Raw genomic sequence first — 22,947 nt, 5'->3', positions numbered from 1 at the left:
TATTGCAGTACATTTTATAGAATGTGCCACTAGATGGCAGCAAAGCTATGAGAGCACTGGAAATAATAGGCTTGCCATCGATCTGTGGAAGGCTGCTGGTGCCTGAAACCTGCTCGCTAAGCAAAGCTGCTGCTGGATCCGAAAGCAGCATTACTTTTACTGAAACCAGGGTTGCCTGCCCCGCTTAACCTTCACATGCTAATGAGTTGGGGATCTGGGGCGGGGGATGTTGCTATCAAACCACTGCTCGTGAACCAAAGTGCAGCTGCAGGCCTCAAATCCTCAAAGATATGTAGCCCTTACCATAACTTCACATTTATTCAGAACACCAATTAAAAACAAAAACAAAAAACAATTGTGCAAATGATTCATTGGGCACTAATAAAATTCGTTTGGCAAAACACTTTCCCCATAAAGCAAAATAGGGTGCGTTTGCATAATGTAAACACATTGCGTCGTGTAGAAAAGCCGATTGCAGTTTGGCATACATGCACAATATTTAGAAAACAGTTCTATATGTTGGTTGAAAAAGCATGCCGTTCAATTGTTTCTTATTCCTGTGTCTTTCAAAGTTTTAATACATTTGTAAACTGTGGTCGGCACATTCATGACTTTTTCTTAATCACGTCTATGCTGTTATGATAATTTGCATATCATTTCGATTGTTATCACATACATTTGAAATAATGATTAGAAGTAAAATGGCACTGCTCAAACTGAAAAACCGAATTACCCGTTCATCCCTCGGTTGTGGTTTTGGTTCGATTGCTCATTCTCCGACATTTATGGTGCTAATTAGAAGGGCCACAGCTACTGTGCTTCAAAGACATCAAGAGCGGCTCGCCCAAATCAACTCTGCTGTTTTGACTACACGAGATGTTAAAATATGCGGCAACCTCCCTCCAAGGCCACCACTCATGGCTATCTATCAGTATAGCTTTTCCCTCAATGACTCCTGCTTGAAAGCTACTTCTATTTGCTCATCCAGCATTCAGTCATTGCAAGATCTGACATAACAGGGCACTACACAGCTGGATTTGATATCCGTTGTGTGAAAACGAGGCACGAAATGTCTAAAAAGAATAGGATTAAGAAGCTAATGGATCATAAAAACTTTTGCTTTTAATTCAACGTGAATAGTACACAGTATAAACACAAATCATGATGCAACCACACATCTGCCTGAACTATGTTAACTACAGTGAAGATAGATGCTGTGCTTGAATGAAATCCATGCAATATGTACAAGAATTGTATGGCCCGATCAAAAACATTTTTCATAACTGGCATCATACTATTGTAAAATACTTGCTAAAAGATTTTGACACTTTTCAATGCGGACATACATTTTGTGGATTTGTATTCAAAATGTGATGGCACAGTAACCTATTTCCACAGCCCACAGAACTAGGGGTACACATTCAGCTCCTTGGAAATGCAATAGGGTGAGTCTGTCAAAAACCATGCTTACTTATGCTCACAGAGCATAATGCAACATGTGTGCGCTATGGGCACTGACGTACAGACCAAGAAAACAAATCTTTATGGTTTCTGTATTTGTTTCTAGCAAGGAGTGCATTCAGAAAGTAGTAGTCCCTCGAAGACACCTGCAACATTTTCAAAAACTATATCTAATAGCTCCTGGTCAGGAGAGATAGCTCCTAGTCAGAATAAAAATTCTGATACCCAGGCGCTACTTTCAGCTCCTGCTCCATGAATCCCAATTTTGACCCCTGAGATGAACACGATCCAAGCTAAAGATGGCGTGAATAAATGGACAATGAAATAATACATGTGCAAGCATTAGACATGAAGCAAATGTGCACTCAAGAGGAGGAACGTGAACACTATGTAATATTTGTATTTATACATGAAGAATACCAACATGGCATCCATAAAACATGAAGAATACCAACAAATGTATAAGCTGAATGCAACATGAACGATACGCGAATATAGCTCACTAATATAGAAACGCAAGCGTAATGGGCAGCCGTCTTTTCACATCGGAAACCGCAGCACGCTTCTAAGTAAAAGAAAGGCCTCAAGACTTCATGAGAACTCAAAATGCTGGAATAACAAAATACAGATCCATGCAGAGGTAAGGCAGTAGCTAGCAACCCAAGTCAAGGTTACTGAGAACTTCGGGAGGGTCCGAACGGTGCAGTGAAAGCATGAGATAACTATTCCCAAGACACAAGCCATATATTCTTAGATTAATTAAAATAACTAGCCTTTGTAAACCAGGTGCAGGACAACTAGAATCCCAAAGACTCCATGAAGAATACCCATACATTTTGTAAACTGATATTATTTATGACATGTTTGATAACATTCATAGTATTGAAACGTATTTTTGATAAGCATGCTGAGAGCAACGACTTTTTAATGCTTATATGCTGTCCCTTCTTTATTTTGGATGTTAATAAAGCTGGGTGTTGCCTTTCACTTTCTCCAGTTCTGTTACAGAGTCTGGTTTTTTTTGGCTCCTGATCCTCTGTGTAAATTGGAGTTTCCAGGCCATCTTAAAAAACGTTTGGGTTTCACTAAAGTGACTAGCAAGCTTAAGCTCATCAGTAATAGGGGTTTGGTGGAATTTTTAACATCTGCATTAATTGGAAGGTGGAGGTTTTAATAGCCTGCAGGCCTAAACTCCACAAGAGAGCTTGAAGGACAGCCACGTTGGAAGGCGGCTTGGGGGAAATGGGCAGCACTGAGCAGGTAAGGGGGATTATGAGAAGTTAAGGATGAGATTTTTAGTGGGGAATTTGTGGAGGAATGCCATAGTATTGGCTAGATTTCATGGGGGTGGCCCACTGAGCAAGTGCTGCCTCCTTTTAAATCAATATGTTCGGTTTAGTGGACTTCTGAAGGGTCTATGCCGCAATGGCTAACCTCTATATAGTAGATGTTTATCATAATGATCCATATTATCTATACACCTCTCGGATAGGAAATGAGGTGACACCACCACAAAAAGATTGCCTGCTACCTGGGTGCACCTTGAAGACCCATGAACGATTCGTTACCTTACGTTAGGGCTGGGCGATATCGGGTTTTGGAGATATATCGCTATATTTTCAAAATAGGATGAGACAATATCTTTAACATCGATATATATATATAGTTGGCAGCTTACAACCGAGCGTTTAACCTGCAAACAATATCGAGATATATATCTTATATCCCCATTCAGCCCAAAAATATCAAGATATGTGTGAGGACTCGTCCCGCGAGATCTCGAAGCCATGAGATTACATGTGGGATGCGCACACAGAACCGGAAAGCAGGCAGACGTGGAGCAGACGGCCAAGGCAGCGGTCGTACCCCAGTGGTCCTCCTGAGGTGGGGCCCTACACTCCCACATAGCAGCCATACACCCTAGTGCTGCATTGCTTCATCCCCAGAGCGTAATTCCATGGCCAAATGAGGCCTCGTGTGAGCTCTTGTAAATAGGTAAAGACTCTCAGGCAGAAATTGGTAGGACAGTGAAGTCAACTGCACTGACTCACCTCAGACTCAGTACGAGTATGTCAAGTGCTCCGCATGTTACAAGGTGCATACAATAAAACACATTATAGTCAATCTAGCGTCCTGTGTTGTTTGGGCCACCACAATATTTATATCGCCCAGTCCTACCTTACGCGAGGCAAAAATATGTTGGCAGAGCTCGGGGGTTGAGCGCTCGCAGACGGGATTTGAAGAGTAGAAGCAGAAGAGCAGAAAATAACCGCACAGTCTGCAGGCGGGAGAGTAGCCAAATTACACCACTTTTAATGGCAGCTGGCTTGGACAACATCAAGAGAAGACAATACGACATTGGTTACTGAAGTGGAACGACAAAGGATACGGCGTGGAGCATTGAGTTCTCTAAGGGGCCGAATATGACAGAAGGAAAACAGTATCAAGCAGATGGAGGTTGGTCAAAAAGATTACAATGTGGTGGGATAGTTGCAGGAGTGAAGTGGAACATTGAGGGAGAGCCCAATTTCATGACAGGGAGGTATGTCTCTAATTTTTGAGTGTTGAGCTGGTAAGCCCATGCACCTGTGACATTGGTGTAGCAGTGGTAGGCACGCGGGTGGTTGAGATGGTTGTTCCTAGTTTGCTTGGCCATATCCCTTTCTGCCCAATGTGGGCTTGCACAAGTGAGGCAGATGCCACGTAAGGGTGAGCCAAGACATACCTCAATCTTTTAATTCCCCAGGGAGTGAAATATGAGATTTTTGTTAGGGCGGGTGAGAGCCCATTGAAATTAATGGCCGGGTAGGAGATTTCCGGTGGCGAGTGACACTATCCAAAAGCGTGCAAGTTGAGAGGCATGCCTTTGACAGTGTGGATCAATACATTCTGGCTAATTGTCTCACTAAAACTGTCCTCCTGGGCTGTGCCCTTTACTGCATTTCACTTTCTCCCAAACAACGTTGAAGCAGTCTCTATAGCCCTTTTACTTCATTGGTCCACCACTTTCTTGCTCAGAAAGGACCATGACATGAAGAATGTACTCTTATTAGCCCCAAACAGATTAGCAGCTCTCGACTGTACAGCATGTAAGGGGTTACATTACCTGCGCTCACCTATGGGTGCACTACTTCAACTTAGTCTCATCCAGGGTACACGTGGAACGGCTCTTTAAACAGAAAGCACAAGGTACCTGGGTCTGTTACAGGCAGCTAGCTAGCTCATGGATTTGAGAGCATAATTACCTTGACAACCTGCACGCTTAGAATCTGCCAATTGAAGCATTACAAAGAAAGAAGTGCCTAAGGAGGTCTTTGCGGAGATGTTGGAATTAGGCCGCCATCTTCAAATGTCCAAGTTCCACTAACACCAATTACGGGTAGTATAATATGTGCTCTTTTGACAAAATAAAACATTATATTTTGCATGAAAGTTTGATACTCTTAAAAGTAACTAAAATAGATATAACGTCTAAAGACGTATCCTAAATGCAGATTGATTTGAAATTTGATATATCTTTAACTAGACTCGTTTCAATGTAGTAATAACTATTTCACAAATTCCTATACATTTACTCATAGCTAGCCACAGAAGTAGATTGATGCTAAGCTAACACAGTTTTGGTGCGACTTTAAAAAAACATATCAGAGTTCTCATAAAGAACTAGAAGCTGAAATTATAGCTTGGGGTGCTAATTAATTGACCAGGAAGGAGGGCTGGTGGCAGAGGATAGTTCGGTCCGAAACAGGAGAAGCAGGGCCACATGGAGGAAGAGAGGTCATTTTTGGGAGCGACATGGCACCCCCACGTTCAAAATGCCTGTGATGGTTCTTGTCAGTTTGTTGAGCATATTGGCAGTTCTATAATATATGCTTGAAAACATTGTCAAATTCTCATTGAAATTAAAAAATATATTATTACGAATATAAAATTGATTTCTTTAAAAGAAATAAGATTTTACTACAAAAAGATTTTATTTGAATTATTAATAAAAAAATATACACAAGTTGGAATATATTGCAGCTAATTCATAATCAAAGCTGGCCGTAAACCTTTTCAAGATGGCTGCAAATGTTACTGAACTGCTCTCTGGTAGCCATCCATGGGCACATGAGCCCAATCATTGATACCTTACTCAGAGTTCTCAGTTTTGGAATCGCAGCTAAAACAGGGCTGAGCACATCTGTGCTGAAGGCAACATCATACCAATGTGGAGGCTGGATCATGGGCAGGTATTTGTGAAGGTCAATCACAAGGCAGCGGTGCATACCAAACCTTTTCCTCTAACCCCCAGAGCAAGCGGGTGAGACTCCAACAATCACAAACACTGAGGACGTAACCGAAGATAAACATGGGATGGGGGCGTAAACTCTGCTTTAATGATTAAGGGGCTGGGCTACGCAGCAACATCGAGGTGATTTGTGTCGTTAGTGGTCAAGTTCAGGATTAGGATGGCCAACTTTCCAAAATGGTTTTGCAGGACTCTTTAGACGTGGTAGCGCATGCCATGACACTTTTATTGCTGTAGGACAGACTGAAAATTACCATTACTGGCCTGATTTTCCCCAAGACCCCCCCACCCCATCTACAAATGGGATTTTGCACACAGTAATAACCTTTGAAGGCGGTGCCAACCTGATCTCCAGACTTTTTAACGTGGCACAGGAAAAGCAACATTGGAGACGCAAGTTGCCTTGGGGAGGTGGCCCACTGATCCACAGGTTGAGTTTGTAAATGAAAGGCATTGGCTTAATTGCATCTATAAGTCGGGTCCTGGTGTAATAGAAATGTCTTAACCAAGTGTGCCCTCAGCAACGTGTTTCTCTAAATTGGCTTGTTGCATTGATTTCCTGTTAAGAGTTGGCTCTTGTATATGCATTTGGAAGGCGCTGCCAGAATATGCCCAGCCAGTAGACTCATTTGCCATCTGTTTGCATGCTATTGAGATTGCGATTTGCCCAATGTGGACTGACCGTGCAACCCCAAGTCAAAAAGGAAGATCTTCCTGGAGTCATCCGGTGACTCCATCCTAGAGTCATCCATGGCTAGTTCAAGGAGATCATCCAAAACCATCCTGAAGTATGTGTATAGGCTGAAACATTTAAATGCAATGACTCTAGAGTTATCACAGAAACTACTCCAGGATGAGTTCTGATTACTTCCAACGATGATCTTGTATTACTCCAGGATGACCCCATGACAACTTCAGGATGGGTGGGGATTACTCCAGGACGATTCATGACAACTTCAGGATGGGTGGGAATTAGTCCAGGATGATCCCCATGACAACTTCAGGATGGGTGGGGATTAGTCCAGGATGATTCCCATGACAACGTCAGGATGGGTGGGGATTACTCCAGGATGACTCCCATGACAAGCTTTAGGATGGGCGGGGATTACACCAGGATGACCCCCCATGACAACGTCAGGATGGGTGGGGATTACACCAGGATGACCCCCATGACAACGTCAGGATGGGTGGGGATTACTCCAGGATGACTCCCATGACAAGCTTTAGGATGGGTGGGGATTACTCCAGGATGACCCCCATGACAACTTCAGGATGGGTGGGGGATTACTCCAGGGGGATCCCATGAAAACTTTAGGATGGGTGGGGAATTAACTCCAGGATGACCCTGCGACAACTTTAGGATGGGTTTGGAATTGTGAATGATTATTGCAGACAACTTCAGGAGGAGTTAGTTTATGTTGCTGCCAAACGATTTAGGAAAGGGGTTTTGATTCCTTGTGTGTAAAACGGGTGGTATTACTATCGGGGGAGTCTAGTTAGACTTATGGATAGTGTACTGGAAAACCTCAAGGGAATTTGCAGCCGTCACTTTCCAGCTTGGCGTTCTTAGCTAGAGCACTCAAATGTCATTAACTAAGTTAGCCGATTTAGGATACAAAACTACAAATCCACCTCCACAATGTCACAACCCAACCTGTAAACTCCCTCATTTCAGTATCACACCCAATAAACTCCCACAATTACAAATCACTGCACTAAAATACACACTTTTAGTGACCTAAACAAGGTCTACCTGCACAAGGACAGACTGCCGATCACTTCACCCAATATATGAGCAGCTAGCATTTAATTCGACCATTCACCACACCCAAGAAAACACTATCTGATCCCCAACAGAAATCAATAGCACAAAAACATGTAAATGGTACAAGTTGGTACCAAACTACACATTAACCTAACCAGATCAACTATATAGTTCTACACACAAGAGCACTTGCATCTTCAGTTTCACAGAGCAGCGTGTTAGCTACAATTACGTTGTCGATTAGTAGCAGGGGCTGCCATAGCAGCCAAACTCGGTTGTGGGGATGTTGCAATTCCATTGTTTTCAAAGACCGTATTCTGAATGATTAAGCAGGTGTCTGTGTGAACGTGTCGCTGTCACTTCACTGTCCAAACAGGCATCACCGTCATACTGTAACAAGGACACACTGTTGAGAAGACGTGGTGATTGAGCTTGTCAAATTAGATCTATCCGACAAAACATTTGTAGCAGACAAGTGACTGTTAATTTATAGTCCAATATTTTGTAGTTGTTGCGCAGCTACATCTTTGGGAACGGCAACATTACACAGACATCTGCCGATTTACTGCTGCGGCTTTCAATTGTCCAGGTGAAGTAACAGAGGCGGGTTCCGAGGTAGGAATGGAGAACACTAGCCATCCCTGCCAAAAGACTTTCCAGCTTTTGTGAACAGCCGTTAATAGGTTTGGGAATAGTCTGTTTCCACCCATCAGCTTTTTTCACTGCATCATCTTCTTGTAGTTCACAAGTTTTGCAGCGCTTCCCAGATTCCTCCAGTAGCTGCTTTTTCTCCTCCGCCTTTCTTTTCAAAGCCTCAATTAGTCCCTCTGCATCACAATCGGTTTTAATTATTTTGTTAAATGTTTTCTGTGTCTTAATACACCATTTCTTGGCTGCGGGTATGAAAAAGGCAAGTTGACAAATGTGACTATCATAATGTGACTATCAATACAACAAACTTTTTGCTTGAGCTGTACACTTGGGTAAGTGACTCCCCTCAAGCGTGATCCTATTCGTCCCCTTGGTTTCATTTTTGCTTATTCTTGCGCTCCTTGACGCTTTCCCTCTGTCTCCATGCAGCTACCCACAACTCAGTCGAGTTGCACACATACTCGGACCTGGACTACGGTCCCAGAGGGCGTTCCGCCCATAGTGCTTTGCCAATAACATAAGAGAAATCATGTAGACCATCTATACTTCATCTGTATGTGTAAAAAAAAGGAATGCCTCTGCGTAAGGACGTCATACGCACCACCCTCCCCCAAACATCAAATAGATGAACAAAAAATAAAATACATTGCTTACCTTCTGACTAGAAAAGCACTACTGCCTTGAAATCCTTTTCTACACGTATTCCTCTTCTACTTTCATCAAGACCCTCTATCAGCCATTTACAATTAACTTCACCAGGAATTGCCAAAGACTAATTCCCCATCCTTTCAAATACACAGAAAATTGTCGGAATCAAAGAAAAGCACACTACAGAGTGCCATGATTTGAGTTATTGCCTAAAAGAAGAAATAAAAAAAGTAAATTTAGTATGCTCAAAGTATTTGTGAACCGTGTCTGCACCCAAAACCATGAATTTATAGTGAGCTTGCTATGGATGTTCCTGCCTGATGTGTCCCGATTTGAGAGTGAAGCGTCTCCTGGTGCTTGGTAACTTCCTCCAAGACTTTCACCCATTGTGGTTTCAACTAGTCGCATCTGCTTGCCAATAAAATTAGAGGTGGGTGTTCTGGAGAAACAATATGTTCTTAACTGCAGAGTCATTTTGTGTGTGTCCTTTAAAAAAGACAAGCACCCGTTTCAGTTTCTTAAATGTAAATGTTAACGATAGAGAGTCCCAACTTGCAGACAGCAACATGTACAGGGAATGATAGGGACCGGAAAAAGGACACTATGCAGGGACAGAACCCATGACCAAAGTGATCTTTACTGGAACAAAAAGTAAATATTCGACCTTAGCTGCAGCCCTTTGCTAATATGAGCCAGGCACTATCCTCCAGAAGGGTAAGAAGCCCCCTCCTCTCTAAGCATCGCTACTGTGCCATAAATTATGCAATACAGCTGAACTAGTGCAGCGCGCATGAACAGTGGAAAAATCCTGCAAAAAAAGTAAGCCAGGCCATGGTAAATTTTGCAAAGGCATGGTTTCTCTCACATGTGCCGCGGCCTGTTACATGTAGATAGCTTATTACTTAGAAGGTTGGGTGCACCTATCTGAGGAAGGCATGGCCCTATTCATGTGGAACATTGGGGGGCATTGGAGCAGCAACACTGCTAAAGCCAGAGAGGGGCAGCCAGTAGGAGCATTTATCCCCTACTTGGCAACAGTTTGAAAGCGATCAGACTTATCAGTAGAACAGTCATTGTGTGGAATCACCCCACCCACGATTAGGGGGCCTCTGAATGCTGAACAGCTAGGGTGCCTTAAGGCAGTGGCCTTCAAACTCGGGGGCCCGAAGGATGCCCGGCAGTGGAGCACTTGAAGGATTATGGTGGTTATTTTTAATAGAAAACATAAGCATTTGTGGCAGGGGTTGGGGGGCCAAAATCTATATTTTTACTCAAGGGGGAGGGGCGGTGATCATAAAAAAGCTTCAAGACCACTGACTTAAGGGAATAATTTGACCTCCCACTTTCAAATAGCAAAACCAATTAACAGGACTCCTTTCACACCCAGGTCAGAAAACTCCCGTGACAGTCCTGTGATACGCTGGCAACTGAAGAAAAAAAAAACGGAAAAGCAAGAAAATAGCTCCAAGCTCCACAACATCTAACGAGAATTAACTGGTCCCATCATTTATAGACAACAAAAAAACAAAAAGAAAATATTTGTAAAAAATCATCCATCCCCATAAAAAGCATTCAGCCCAGATCATCATAAACATTGATCAAAAAAGATATTTTCAAACTGAATGACAGTGATCACTAGCCCGGGCAAGCATTCAATAAAGTTTACAGGCAAACTATCTTCAATTAACTACTGAAGTGAAATGGTTGGGAAAAAACAAAACGCATTGAAGGGGCAATAAAGACCCTCCGGAAACCTCATCAACCTATATAGAGAATGTGACACAAGTATAACTAGAACATGCAGTAATCCTGAGCCCCTCAAACTTGTATATATTAAATCATGTAGCGTTTTCCCCAAAGTGTTGAACATAAACTAAACATAGATGGAGGAGACCACAAGTCATGGAGGGAATAAGAACACTGTCCCCCGCGCCCAAAGGCTGGCACAACCAGCCCTACTGGGAACTGAAAAGGCAATGGAAAACGGGGGGTAAATAAGCCCTCTAAATGTTCCTTAAAATAAATGGCGTATAAGCATTACAATACAAAATGACAGTCTCTGAATGCCAGACAGTTTGCTTTTTATGGGGGGCATGTTTACAGAACCTATTTAGGGATGCTTTGACCTTGAACCTAACTTGAGAACAGAGTACCTGTTCTGTACACTTTTCACATTACACAAATCTCAAACTGATGTTGAAGGTAAATAATCTTCCCCAGCTTGAACGAGGTGGATCACGGGTTTGGGAAGGGGGGGGGGGGGGGGGAAAGAGGGGTCGAGACTCTCCTTTAATGCAAAGCCAGCTGCTGGACAATCAATAGATTACACCTTTTTTTTAGTTGGCTGGTGTTCAATGGCTTAAGTGGAAGCAATGATCAGGGTGCGAGCATTGTTAAGAGAAATAAATAGATCGGGGGCATCTGTCCACTGTTGGTTAGAGGAGCCTTTTTCTCCTGCTTAACCAGAGCTTGGATGGCCAATATCTGCAACCATTCTCTGTGCACAAAATCACAACAGCAAATCTAATTTGGAGCTTTTGTAAAGCCCAAAGCGCCCTGTGCCAGCAGGAAGGCAGTAATCAAAGAGCGCATTCATCAGGGCATTTCAACCATCCCCGGCCTGAGACTACACCTGGCGGTGTGTGCAGCCCACCCCGTACCACACAAAATTGAAAATTACAATCACTGTGCCCTTTATATACAACTAGCTGTCCCCAGCCACGCGTTGCTGTGGCTCAGTCTGGTTAAATGGAAAAGAGAAAGTGCACGTTTCTAATATGTTTAATTTCACAATATTTTTGTTGTTCCATTGTCTGTGCAGATATAGAGATTGTCTAGTTTGCCGACTGTACAAGACGTAACATATAATTGTCCATGTGAGAAGCAATCCGTGTCTAGATGTAAACCGCACAATTGTAGAGATTGGCCTTGAGCTTTGTTGATGGTGATTGCAAACGGAAATTGGCATGAATTGATCTGTTACGATTCCTGCGCCAAACGACATCATTTGGAAGCACGAGTTGTATTTCCTGATGTTAGATAGGAAATGCTTTGATTCGGCGGTATATCCGGCAAGCAAAGTTTTTAATGGCTCTGGTGGTTCTCCAAGTTGAGGCAGTTTAATTTTCCCAGCGGCGCAACACATCCCTTTCGTTTTTCCATTAAATTTCAGACACACTTCAGTCATAGTGCTGATGAGAACATGCCGGCTAAAACTATAATAATCAGATAGGTTGTACCGTAATGCAAGGCGATTGTAATCGCGTGATTGCTGAGCATTGTAATCGCGTGATTGCTGAGCACAGAGTCGTTTTTGACGCTGATCTGCTGTTTCTCGTTCACGTCTTTTAGCCACTCTGGGCCTGCAGAACGCCATCGCCGTGCTCGCAACCGTGCATCCTGAAGTCTGGCTGCACGTCGCTCTGCTGCTTCCTCGGCACGTATTTGAGCCATTATAAATCAGAAACATTGAAATGGAATCGTAAAATATTTAGCATAGTGTGTGTTGCTTTTACATCCACCAGATGGCGCCGTTTTTCCCAAAAAGCATGAAAATGTTTAGTATAGCGTGTGTTGCTTTAAGTCCTGCTTTTAAGATGGTGCTGTTTTTCAGAAAAGGCATGTTTTTACCTGTCACAGGTGTGACATCTATGTATGGTAGGTATATAAAAACACACGTGTATTCAAATGCAACGTTGTGTCAAAATTTAAAAGCAATCGGTGCAGAACTTTTGGAGATTTAAGATTTTGAACAAACAAACACATTTTTATTTATATAGAGAAGATGAAAATGTTTAGTATAGCGTGTGTTGCTTTAAGTCCTGCTTTTAAGATGGTGCTGTTTTTCAGAAAAGGCATGTTTTTACCTGTCACAGGTGTGACATCTATGTATGGTAGGTATATAAAAACACACGTGTATTCAAATGCAATGTTGTGTCAAAATTTAAAAGCAATCGATGCAGAACTTTTGGAGATTTAAGATTTTGAACAAACGAACACTTTTTATTTATATAGAGAAGATAGACACATTCTCACAGGGGCTACGCAACACTGCAATGTTCTTAAGCAGACGACCGAGTCAAATCTTCAGTATTGCTGGGCCCGTGTGACTGATTCACAGTAAAGTCGCTCGTACCCACTGAAGGTGCGGTCATGTGTAGGAGTTGTATATGCACTGTACCTTACACAAAGCAAGGTCGCACACAAGGGGACCCCAAGCACGTGGATAATGGACCACTTTAAGAGGTTTGTTTAGTACATTAAGCTTCCGCCATCCAAGCCCACACGTGCACTGTCCCCTAGGGACCGGGGAGGGTCCAAATGCTCTTCGAAACTAGCAATCAAAATAGAGGTTACGGTGCAAGCAAGATAGCAATCGGGTTTTTCGCCTTTTTTTGTTTTTAAACACATTTTCTTGATACCAAGATAGTCGCTGGTCTTCAAACTGCAGTGGTCTTCAAACTTTTTTGATCCAGAGCCCCCCTACGAAACATTTACCTGGCTTGGGCCACCCTATACACAGACCACAAAATGTTTATCGGTTGCGAGCAGTTATCGCACGCTGGTCTAGAATGGTGCCCCAAATGGAGCCAAACACCAAATTCTTTCAAAATAACTCAAATTAGATTAGAGGGCAAATATTGGTAAACACAGCATTCATAATCTTTTGCTAAAGAGGACTTGACTAAAAGTAGTGTTGGATATTTATTTCCTACAGTAACGTTGGACATGTACAATTTGTTTCTTAACTACAACTTTGAGATTACTATCAATGCAGTCACTTGCAAGTTGGACAGTGGCATATTGGAGAACTAGTGTAAAGGGAGGGCCTGTCTTTCAGCAGCCAGCCTGTCACTATTGGGTTGAATTTCTGCAATAGCCAACCACAGGTTTTCTTCCAGCATTGACCGATATTTAGTCTTTAGGGTTGCAAGTGCTGAGAATCCAATCTCGCAAAGGTGCGAGGTGCTGAAAGGTAACAGTACATTGCACGTTTGGATAACGTTGGAAACTCTGCATTTTGCCAAAATCCACCCAAACAGCATTTTTGGAATTTGCTCTACAGTAGGCAGTCACTTTGAAGCTCCATTAGTTCCTTCTGAAGGGGTATTGGGAGGTGGGCCCCTAGGCCTGCTAGGAAAGGCTGAACCACTCAGTCATTGATGTTACAATTGTCCTCTGGCAAGTACTTTAAGGCAGGTTCTGAGATGTTTCCTATTAGTTCAGCAACACATGAAAGATCATACTCCATCTCCTCAAGAGCATCTGCTAATAAAGGAAACGCATCGGAATGCAGACATCAACCCTCCTCCTCCAAAGCTCCAGCTTCTTCTTGAATGCAGATATGTTTGCATTCATAGCCAATGATGTGGTTTCTGTGCCTTGCAGGGAAAGGTTTAGAAAAAGTATCTTTTCAAAGATGTCGCCATGGTAAGCCAACAGTACAAGACAGTGTGAATCACACAGAGGCTCTTTTTTCGTCTGGTCTAAACCCAGGAGAAAGTGTCTCACTTTGTTCCCGAGTTCCTAAACACTTTTTGACACGATTTGAAACACGATTTAAACCCTTTCCCCTGGAGAGCGACCTGACCTCCGTGTGAAACAAAGCGTCATGTTCAGCTCCCATTTCTGCACATAATGTGTCAAAAAGACGGGCTCTTGTGGGATGCATCTTAATAAAATGTACAATCTTAACAACAGAAGCCAGCACCTCCGAGAGGTCATTCCCCATATTGCGCACAGGCAAAGCTTCCCGGTCTATCACGCAGTGTGTCCACAATATATGTGGAGCTACTGCCAACACTTTTGCTTTTAACCCAGCTCTAACACCACACATTGAAGGCGCACCATCATGCAAATATCAACACACGCCTCCCACTTTACGCAATGGGAACTTAAAAAGTAGTTAATGTCAAAGACTACAGATGCAGTTGCTCTGCCCTAAATGGTTTACAAAATAAGAAATCCTCCAATATTTCTTTTCAATGACACTACCTCACAGAAGCAATCAAATGTGCTTCTTTTGAAATGTCAGTGGCCTCATCCAACTGTAGGGCAAAGTGACTGTTTCAAGCACAATATCAATTCTGTACCGATATCAGAGGACAGGTCAGTAATGCAGCGGAAAATGGTGGTGTCAGACATAGGGACACTTTCGCATTTCTTTGATGCACCGTCACCAAGCATTACCCGGTTGACAGCGAGAATTGTTGGCAGAATTACTTTCTCAGCATCTGTAAAACAGCTTTTTGTTTTTGCTCAGATAATGTGTTAAGAAGCTTCCAAAGCATTTGACGGTACTGAGGACCATTTTTAATAGTGTTTTTGCTTTTGTATGCCTTGAAGCTGCCGTACAAAGAAATCCCTGGTCTTTTTTGCTAAATGCCACCTTAATTGTGTTGGCTTCAGGCTGGCATTTGCTAATGTAGCACCACAAACCACACACTGCAGCTTAAATTCTCCAGCAACTGCGATCCATGTGAACCCAAAGTCCAAATAAGAGACAACATATTTCCTTGTTTTTGAATTTCTTTTGTCTGTTTCGACCTCTCCTTCTGCTTTTCGTTTGAGATGCCTACCATCTTTGGGCACTAGAAAACAATCAGATTCTATGTGATATTTCTGCATTTTAAAGCTCAAACACAAAGATTACTTTTTTTCCAGCCCTTTTTGGGCTCGCTTTAAAATGCAGAAATATCACATACTGCCTCCCTCCTTCCCCACCCTCTCATTCACTTGTTAATTGGGGGGGTGTTAACCCCTTCCAACCCCCCCCAATTTCCCCACCCACATCAACACACGCATCCTCCCCACATACACTCACACACGCACACAAATACAGTCCAAAACTCACCTCTGCCGCCTGCGACGACTCTGCTGGGGCTCACAGCGCCGGACAGCCCCTGTGCGCACTTGTGTGCAGCAGGAGTTTGACAAGTATGAAAGTTCGATTTAGAAAGGCCGCTCCATGCGGTCACGGAGCGGTCTTTCTAAATAGATCTTTTTACCCCATTGGTACAGTGAAAAAGATCTTTTCACTTAGTACAAACGATCCAGCTAAAAAAGGACCCTGAATCTGTGAAAACATTGCGAACGCCCAACTTAAGTGTATGCCACGTTAGTTTATAAAAACCATTTCAAGTTGTCAAAAATTTTAAAAGCCTAAACGTAAAAACGATTTAAAATGGCAAACACCATATGCAAAGACTCAAAAGGAAACCATGTGAACAGCTTTGGTGGGGGGAAACTCTCGCAAAAATGGGTCAGATAAAAAAAAAAAAACACACCACATTGTTACAAGTCTCAGAAGACCCCTTGTTCAGATTTTGAAGTTCTAGCTCAAAATCATTTTGGAAGTGTGGTCCTGGACTAGGCCACAAATTGGCAGAGAAAACCACACCTGGATCTACATTGCACAGGGCCGATATAAACCTTCAGCACTTCTACTCAACCAATGGTACTTAGGGAAAAGAAATCCTTACCTGCCTGCGCGACTGGGTCAAGTGCTTCACTGGATCTTTCTTGCTGGGAAACAGGTGGTTAGGTTGATACACCGACGCTTGGAGCGATGCTGCTGCAATGAAAACAAACAGTAAATCAAGGATATATGAGTCTACCTGAGACTTCAAAATTAAGATTAGATGAGCAGGGGTTAAAACCAACTCTTGGGTGTTGGGCATCAGTTAGTAAGCAGGGCCTAACGCTAGGAAACCAGGAGAGAGTACACTGTGCACTGTAAATGCAACTCCCACATGCGACGAGAACTTTCTGTCCCGCCCCAAATTCGACATGAGAAAGGAACAGCCTCAAAAATAGGTCTGAATCCCGGATTGTGACTCAACTATACCTTTAAAATTGTCCCACCATCACCCACAGTCGTTTTAAAAAAAAGGCATTATTACTGTTGGCAAGTCCTACTACAAATGTCAGGATTCTTTATGGTGCCACTGCTGTCCTAAATGGGATGATAGAGGCAATTTGTGTTCCTGCAATTAAAAAAGTACAATAAAAAAGAATTCTAGACGTACCACATTGACGGTACCAATATTTGCGCACTAAACTCTGCCAGTCAGTGCACATCCTCCCCCGCACACAAAAGAGACCTAGTGTGCACGGTCCTACCAGGAAATCTCCCAAATTCCCTATAGGCCAATCTACCCCAGCTGACACAGCAGTCGGAGCACATACCTGAAAACGTGACTCGTACTCATTCACAGAGACAAAAAAAGATAGAGCGAGAGAAAGAGAATCAGCTTGTTATATATTTTACCCTTTCTATTCCCTGCCTAGAACAGTTGAGAAGTCCAGCCTGCTGGCATTCCCATGATTCATCTACATATCTTACATAGAATCTGACCCAGTTGTGCTTAACCCACAGAGCTAACTTTCGGAAACATCGAGTAATAGCCATTTTGCTTTTACTGCAGTTCAGTGACAGCGCTGAAGTAGTAGCAGACTGCTGCGGCTGCCATGCCAGACACGAGGGCCCTGGCTTCTCTGCAACATATGGTGCCCCATGCAGGCGAAGGCCTGGCACCGAGAGCAGGAAGATATGCATACATTCCACTTAAATTCACTTCTATGGCAGCGGTGCACCCAAAATACTGTTGGTAATGCAGTGATTTTAGTACATCAAGCGATGCATAGACTTGTTCTATAGTAGATGGCTACCAGGGTAACTCAGCAGGTTGACAGACCATTGCTGAACGTTATATATGCAAAATATAATTATGTGTAGTGAGATATTGTTGTTTCTTTTAATATGATTAAGGTTAAATTTAATCAAAACTGTAAAATAAAAAAAAAAGTATATATATATATATATATATATATATATACACACATATACACACACACTTATATATGAGTTTGGAAATTACTTTTTTCCTATGAACGTGTGAAATGTACATTTGAACAACAATAATGTGTCCAACATGTAGAATGCCTGCTTTCAACAGTGTCCCCCCATGCCCCTGCCTTCCCCGCAACAGTGATCTGCATGGCCCACTGAGTCCCGTGGTGTCCCTTTCAGGACAGAAGAAAACTAAAAGGATGAGCAAACAGAGCCAGAAAATGCACGAGTGACAGCTGGGGAAAGTAGCACTTCGAAGATTTGGTCACTGAGCCCCCAGCTTCCCTCGGCGAAGTTGTGGGCTTGGTAAAGTTGGTCATGGCTGAGGCAGGCCAGGTCCCGAGATCTGGCCAGACATCTGATGCCGGATTTCAGACCCGGCCAGAGCCATCCCATGGACCAGAGGGGTGACAAGGCAGAGGGGCAGCCAAAGCAGGGTGGCCAGTGTTGTACGATATCCGGCTCCCCACAGCAGATTGCTGGAGCCCAGCAATCTGCCGTCGGGGAGCCGGATATCACACAACAACGGAAATGCGTGCTTCCGTCCCTGCTCGCCTTCTCTCCTGCGTGGCCCCCCAAGATGGGGGCATAGAGGGAGAGGGGCGTAGGGTGACCAGCATTGCAGTGATCCGCCCCACCACCTCCTCGCCGCAGTGGCTCGCCATGCACAGTTAGGCGAGGCAAAAATAAAGTATGTTCTCTTTTCTCGCCGTCCTGGATGATGCACCCCACAGATTAAAGACCTCTGCCTACAGTATGACTATTTTCCTACATGTCCTATACAGACAGCAGAAGAAATGCCCGATGGTTGTGTGGGGGGGAGGGAGGGAAATCAAGAAAGACATCTTGTGGTACAAACAGACTCTGGCCGGTACAGCTCAATGCACTGCCTGGTCGTACTGAGAGGTAAAGATAGGCTTGCTGCTGACAGCCCAATTTGGAAAAAACATCTGCCCAGAAAGTCCCTCGGTGTGCCAGCACAGCCATAAATCACTTCTGTTTGGGGGCAGGGAGAACAGGGGAAGGGGATAATACCTACCAGCCAAGAAGACAGATAGCGATCTGCTGTTGCTTCAACCGAAATGAAATAGGAAAAACAAACCCACCGGCACCTAAATATACCTGGCGCTTGGAAACCCTTCCGAGATGTATAAGCATCTTATAATTTGAGCTGTAAATGCTACTGGTGTAATAAAATGTCTTAACCTGGTCTGGCTTCAGCCAATCAGGTTTTAAGCACTGTGCTGTCCTTCAGTGAAGTCCTGTTAAAAAAAGCAGTGGCAAAGAGAAGTTTTTGGCTTGTGTAAACGTATTAGGAATTTGCCAGGCACTGCTATTAGATTCCCAGGTACTCGCACCATTTTGCACCTGCTACCGTTCACACCACTACTGCAGTGCCTGGCAAGGGCCTTTCCCATGCCTACACAAAAGGCCAAACTATTGGTATTGTCAATGCTTGTTTCCATCATGATTACACTTTAAAAGTGTTGCCTTAAATACCCTGTGTTTACCTTTTTACTAAGTAATGAGTCTTCAAATGGTCTCTCATACTGAACAGCCCATCAATGCAAAAGACATACACATACCTACACAGAGAGCACCAGTGATTAAAGAAAGGAGTCCAGGAAGCTTCATGTGGCTTCGCATTAGAACTGCAATCAGCTCACAGTGTGTGCTTAACTGGATATGGGAGGACAGGACATTCGCCTTTCATATGCATTTTTTTTCTTTTTTGGAGCCACGTTGGATAAAACTGGCAGGCAAGCGTAACAACATGCGCACAATTAGGGGAAAACGAGTACAAAAATCGCAATAAGCGACCTGAAAATCATATGTGACTTTGAGCAAAAACACGGCAACAATACTTATCAATACTCAATAAGAAATATATACCTGCCTGTACACAGCATGGAGTGCTCCTGCCTCAGTGATTCTCTTCCTAAGCACGTAGACGTCCTACGTGTAACGTCACGACGTGAACTACGTATGACGCTGTAAAGGCATTTCAGAAAGTATCGGCAAACTTTTAAACAAACATACAATGCTATCGGGTCTCATACGGACTTTAATGGTGTGATTGATAATGAAAGCAAAATAAGGCCTACCTTTACGCAACGGTCGTGTCTATTTCCCATCTGAGAATCGGACCATAGCAACGGACCGTCTACTCATCTTCACGTGACTTTTGACGTCATCGTCGTGATTTTCGGGGGCAATTTTAGTGAGTGGGAAGGCCGGTGCAAGTCCAGGGGAGTGGGGAGGAGAGAGGTTGGACCCAAGGTTGCAAGAGCAGCACCAATCTGTGTGCTCTTGGCTTGCTGAGATTGCAATTTGCATTTTCTTCGTGATAGAGTGAACGCAAGACTCCAGATTGAGATGGGGGAGCGGAAAATTACGTTTACTTTAAAAATCATGTTCAGCTATTCAACGTGAAAGGTATGGAGGGCTAAGAAAAGGGACAATGGATGGTGGTGTTTAACTGACCACAAGGGGCTAATAGAGTAATTTAATGTTGGATCAGGGTGTGTTTAAGATGGGTGGTTTTAGAGGCGGTCAGGTCTGCTGTGGATATATGCATGTTGTTCGGGAGAGGCACATGGGCTTCTTGGTGTGGGTCTGAAAGGGGGAAGGGGCATCTTGTTATGTGGAGGGATGATGGGGCATTATGGTATTGTCTAGAGGGAGGGATGGGGCATCTTGATGGGGTCTGAATGGTTGGATTGAGGCACGCTGGTGTGGGTCTGGCAGGAATGGGCACTTCTTGGTGTGGGTCTGGAAGGGGCATCTTGTTATGTGGAGGGATGATGGGGCATTATGGTATTGGTCTAGAGGGAGGGATGGGGCATCTTGGTGGGGTCTGAATGGTTGGATTGGAGCTCGCTGGTGTGGGTCTGGCAGGAATGGGCACATTGGTGTGGGTCTTCTGGGTGGGATAGGGACACAGTGGTGTGGGTCTGGAGGAAGGGATGGGGCACATTGGTGTGGATCTGGAGGGAGGAATGGGGTACATTGTTGTGGGTCTGGTGGGAGGGATAGGGACACAGTGGTGTGGGTCTGGTGGGAGGGAGGGATGGGGCACATTGGTGTGGGTCTGGAGGGCGGTATGGGGGCATCTTGGAGGGGACCGCAATGGATGGATGGGGTCACAATGGTGTTGGTCTGAAACAGGTATGGGGCATCTGTTGGTCTGGAGGGTGGCATGGTAATTCAGGTGTGGGATGGGACATCTTGGTGTGGCTCTGGAGGGAGGGGATGGGCACATTGGTGTGGGTTTGATTGGAGGGATGGGGACATTGGTCTGTGTCTTGGGGAGGGATGGGGCACATTGTGGGTCTGGGGAGGGAGGGATGGTTCATCTAGGTGTGGGTCTGGAGGGCAGGATGGGGGCATCCTGCTGTGTGAATGGAGGGATAGTGGCATCTAGGTGGGGTCTGCAACGGATGGGGACACATTGGTGTTGGCCTGGAACAGGTATGGGACATCTGTTGGTCACTGAAACTGCACTGATTCTGCAACTGGACCACTCTTAACGGCCTCGGTCCTGGGCCCAGCCACTCTCCACTTGCACTGATGCCCTGGAACCCCTCTGCACTGCGGGACTGTCTCTGTATCCCTACAGCCCCCCCCCCCCTTTTCCAGCACTTGTTCTGCACTTACCTTGCACTTGCCACCAGCTGGCCCTATTTATTTATTACTTTACGCCACTTACCTTGTACTGCACTTCCCCCCCCTCCCCTTCCCCTTGCACTTTTCCCCCTCCCCCACCCCTGCACTTGCGCGATCTGAATGTCACCTGGCCTAGTAGGATCGTTGTCTGTCTCCCCTTGTTTCCTCCCCTCCCTGCCTCGTCGCGCCTTGAAACACCTGTGTATAGGCGCGTTACAAATGCAATATCATATCATATCATGAGGGAGGCATGTGGCATCCTGGTGTGGGTGGGATAGGGACATCTGTGTGCATTCGGAGGGTGGGATGGGGTATCTTGGTGGGGCTCTGCAGGGAGTGGATGAAGGCACGTTGGTTTGATGGGAGAGACGGGGCACATTGGTGTGGGTTTGATGGGAGGGACGGCGCACATTGGTGTGGGGGGGGAATGGGGCCTCCTGGGTTGGATGGGGCCATCAGTGTCGTTCTGGAGGGGATTGTGGCACATTGGTGTGGGTTTGATGGGAGGGATGAGGACATTGGGCTGTGTCTGGGGAGGGATGGGGGCACATTGTGGGTCTGGGGGAGGGATGGTTCATGTAGGTGTGGGTCTGGCGGGCGGGATGGGGCATTTTGCTGTGTGGATGGAGGTATGGTGTCATCTTGGTGGGGGCTGCAATGGATGGGGGCACATGGGTGTGGAACAGGTATGTGGCATCTGTTGGTCTGGAGGGTGGGATGGGGCATCCTGGTGTGGGGGGGATGGGGACATCTGTGTGCATATGGAGAGTGGGATGGGGGCATCTCGGTGTGGGTCTGGGAGGGATGGGGCACATTGGTCTGGAGGGAGGGACGGGGCAAATTTGTCTGGGTCTGAAGAGTGGAATAGGGCATCTTGGTGTGGCGATGGATATCTTGGTTTGAGTCTGGAGGGAAGGATGGGGGGCATCTTCCTGTGTGGAGGAAAGATGGGGCATCATGGTATGGGTCTCGAGGGGGGGACCAGTGGCATCTTGGTGGAGTCTGGCTTATAGGGTTGGTGGAATCTTGATGGGCTCTTGAATGGAGAGATGGGGCATCTTGTTGTGGGTCTAGCGGCATGGTGGCATCTTTGTGTGGGTCTGAGAGGGATGCATGGGACATCTTGGTGTGGGTCTGAGAGGGAGCGATGGGGCATATTGCCATGGGTCTGAGAGGGAGTGATGGGGCATATTGGTGTGGGTGTGAAGGGAGGCATGGGACACATTGGTGTGGGTCTGATGGGGAGCAATGGAGCATATTGGTGTGGGTCTGGTCGGGGGAGGGATGAGGGCATCTTGCTGTGTGGTGGGAGGATGGGGCATCCTGGTATGGGTCTTGAGGAAGGGATGGGACATCTTAGAGTCTGGATCGGAGGGGGCCATCGTTTTTCTGGAATTGAGGATATGGGCATAAAATGGGGGCATGTCAGGGAATGATGGGGCATGTAGGTCTGAGTGAGGGCTGGGGCACTCTGGTGGGAAGGAAGGAGGAGCATCTGGGTGTGATTGGAGGTATGGGGTATGTATGCCTGGAGAGAAGGATGTTGGTCTATGGGACGGGTTGGGGCATGTGTGTCGAAGGGATGGGATAATCCAGGTGTGGGTATAGAGACGG

General features: G+C 45.0%; 1 protein-coding gene across 4 annotated transcripts in view; it reads right to left on the bottom strand.

The window, feature by feature from the left end:
• The window catches only part of TBCD (tubulin folding cofactor D), a 2,839,019-nt gene extending 2,819,357 nt beyond the window's left edge, over positions 1-19,662 (bottom strand). For 2 of the 4 annotated variants that reach the window (XM_069654539.1, XM_069654542.1), the window contains exons 1-2: positions 19,561-19,662; positions 16,298-16,389 (exon numbers count right to left, since the gene is read on the bottom strand). The gene's annotated coding sequence lies outside the window, so the exon portion shown is untranslated. The remainder of the gene's footprint in view (positions 1-16,297; positions 16,390-19,560) is intronic. The other 2 variants (XM_069654540.1, XM_069654541.1) reach the window with 2 other exon arrangements.
• Between the last annotated feature and the right edge of the window lie 3,285 nt (positions 19,663-22,947).

The sequence above is a fragment of the Ambystoma mexicanum genome, chromosome 3q, assembly GCF_040938575.1.
Source record: "Ambystoma mexicanum isolate Mex_15411 chromosome 3q, UKY_AmexF1_1, whole genome shotgun sequence".
Lineage (NCBI taxonomy): Eukaryota > Metazoa > Chordata > Amphibia > Caudata > Ambystomatidae > Ambystoma > Ambystoma mexicanum.
This window is presented reverse-complemented; position numbering and strand designations above follow the sequence as displayed.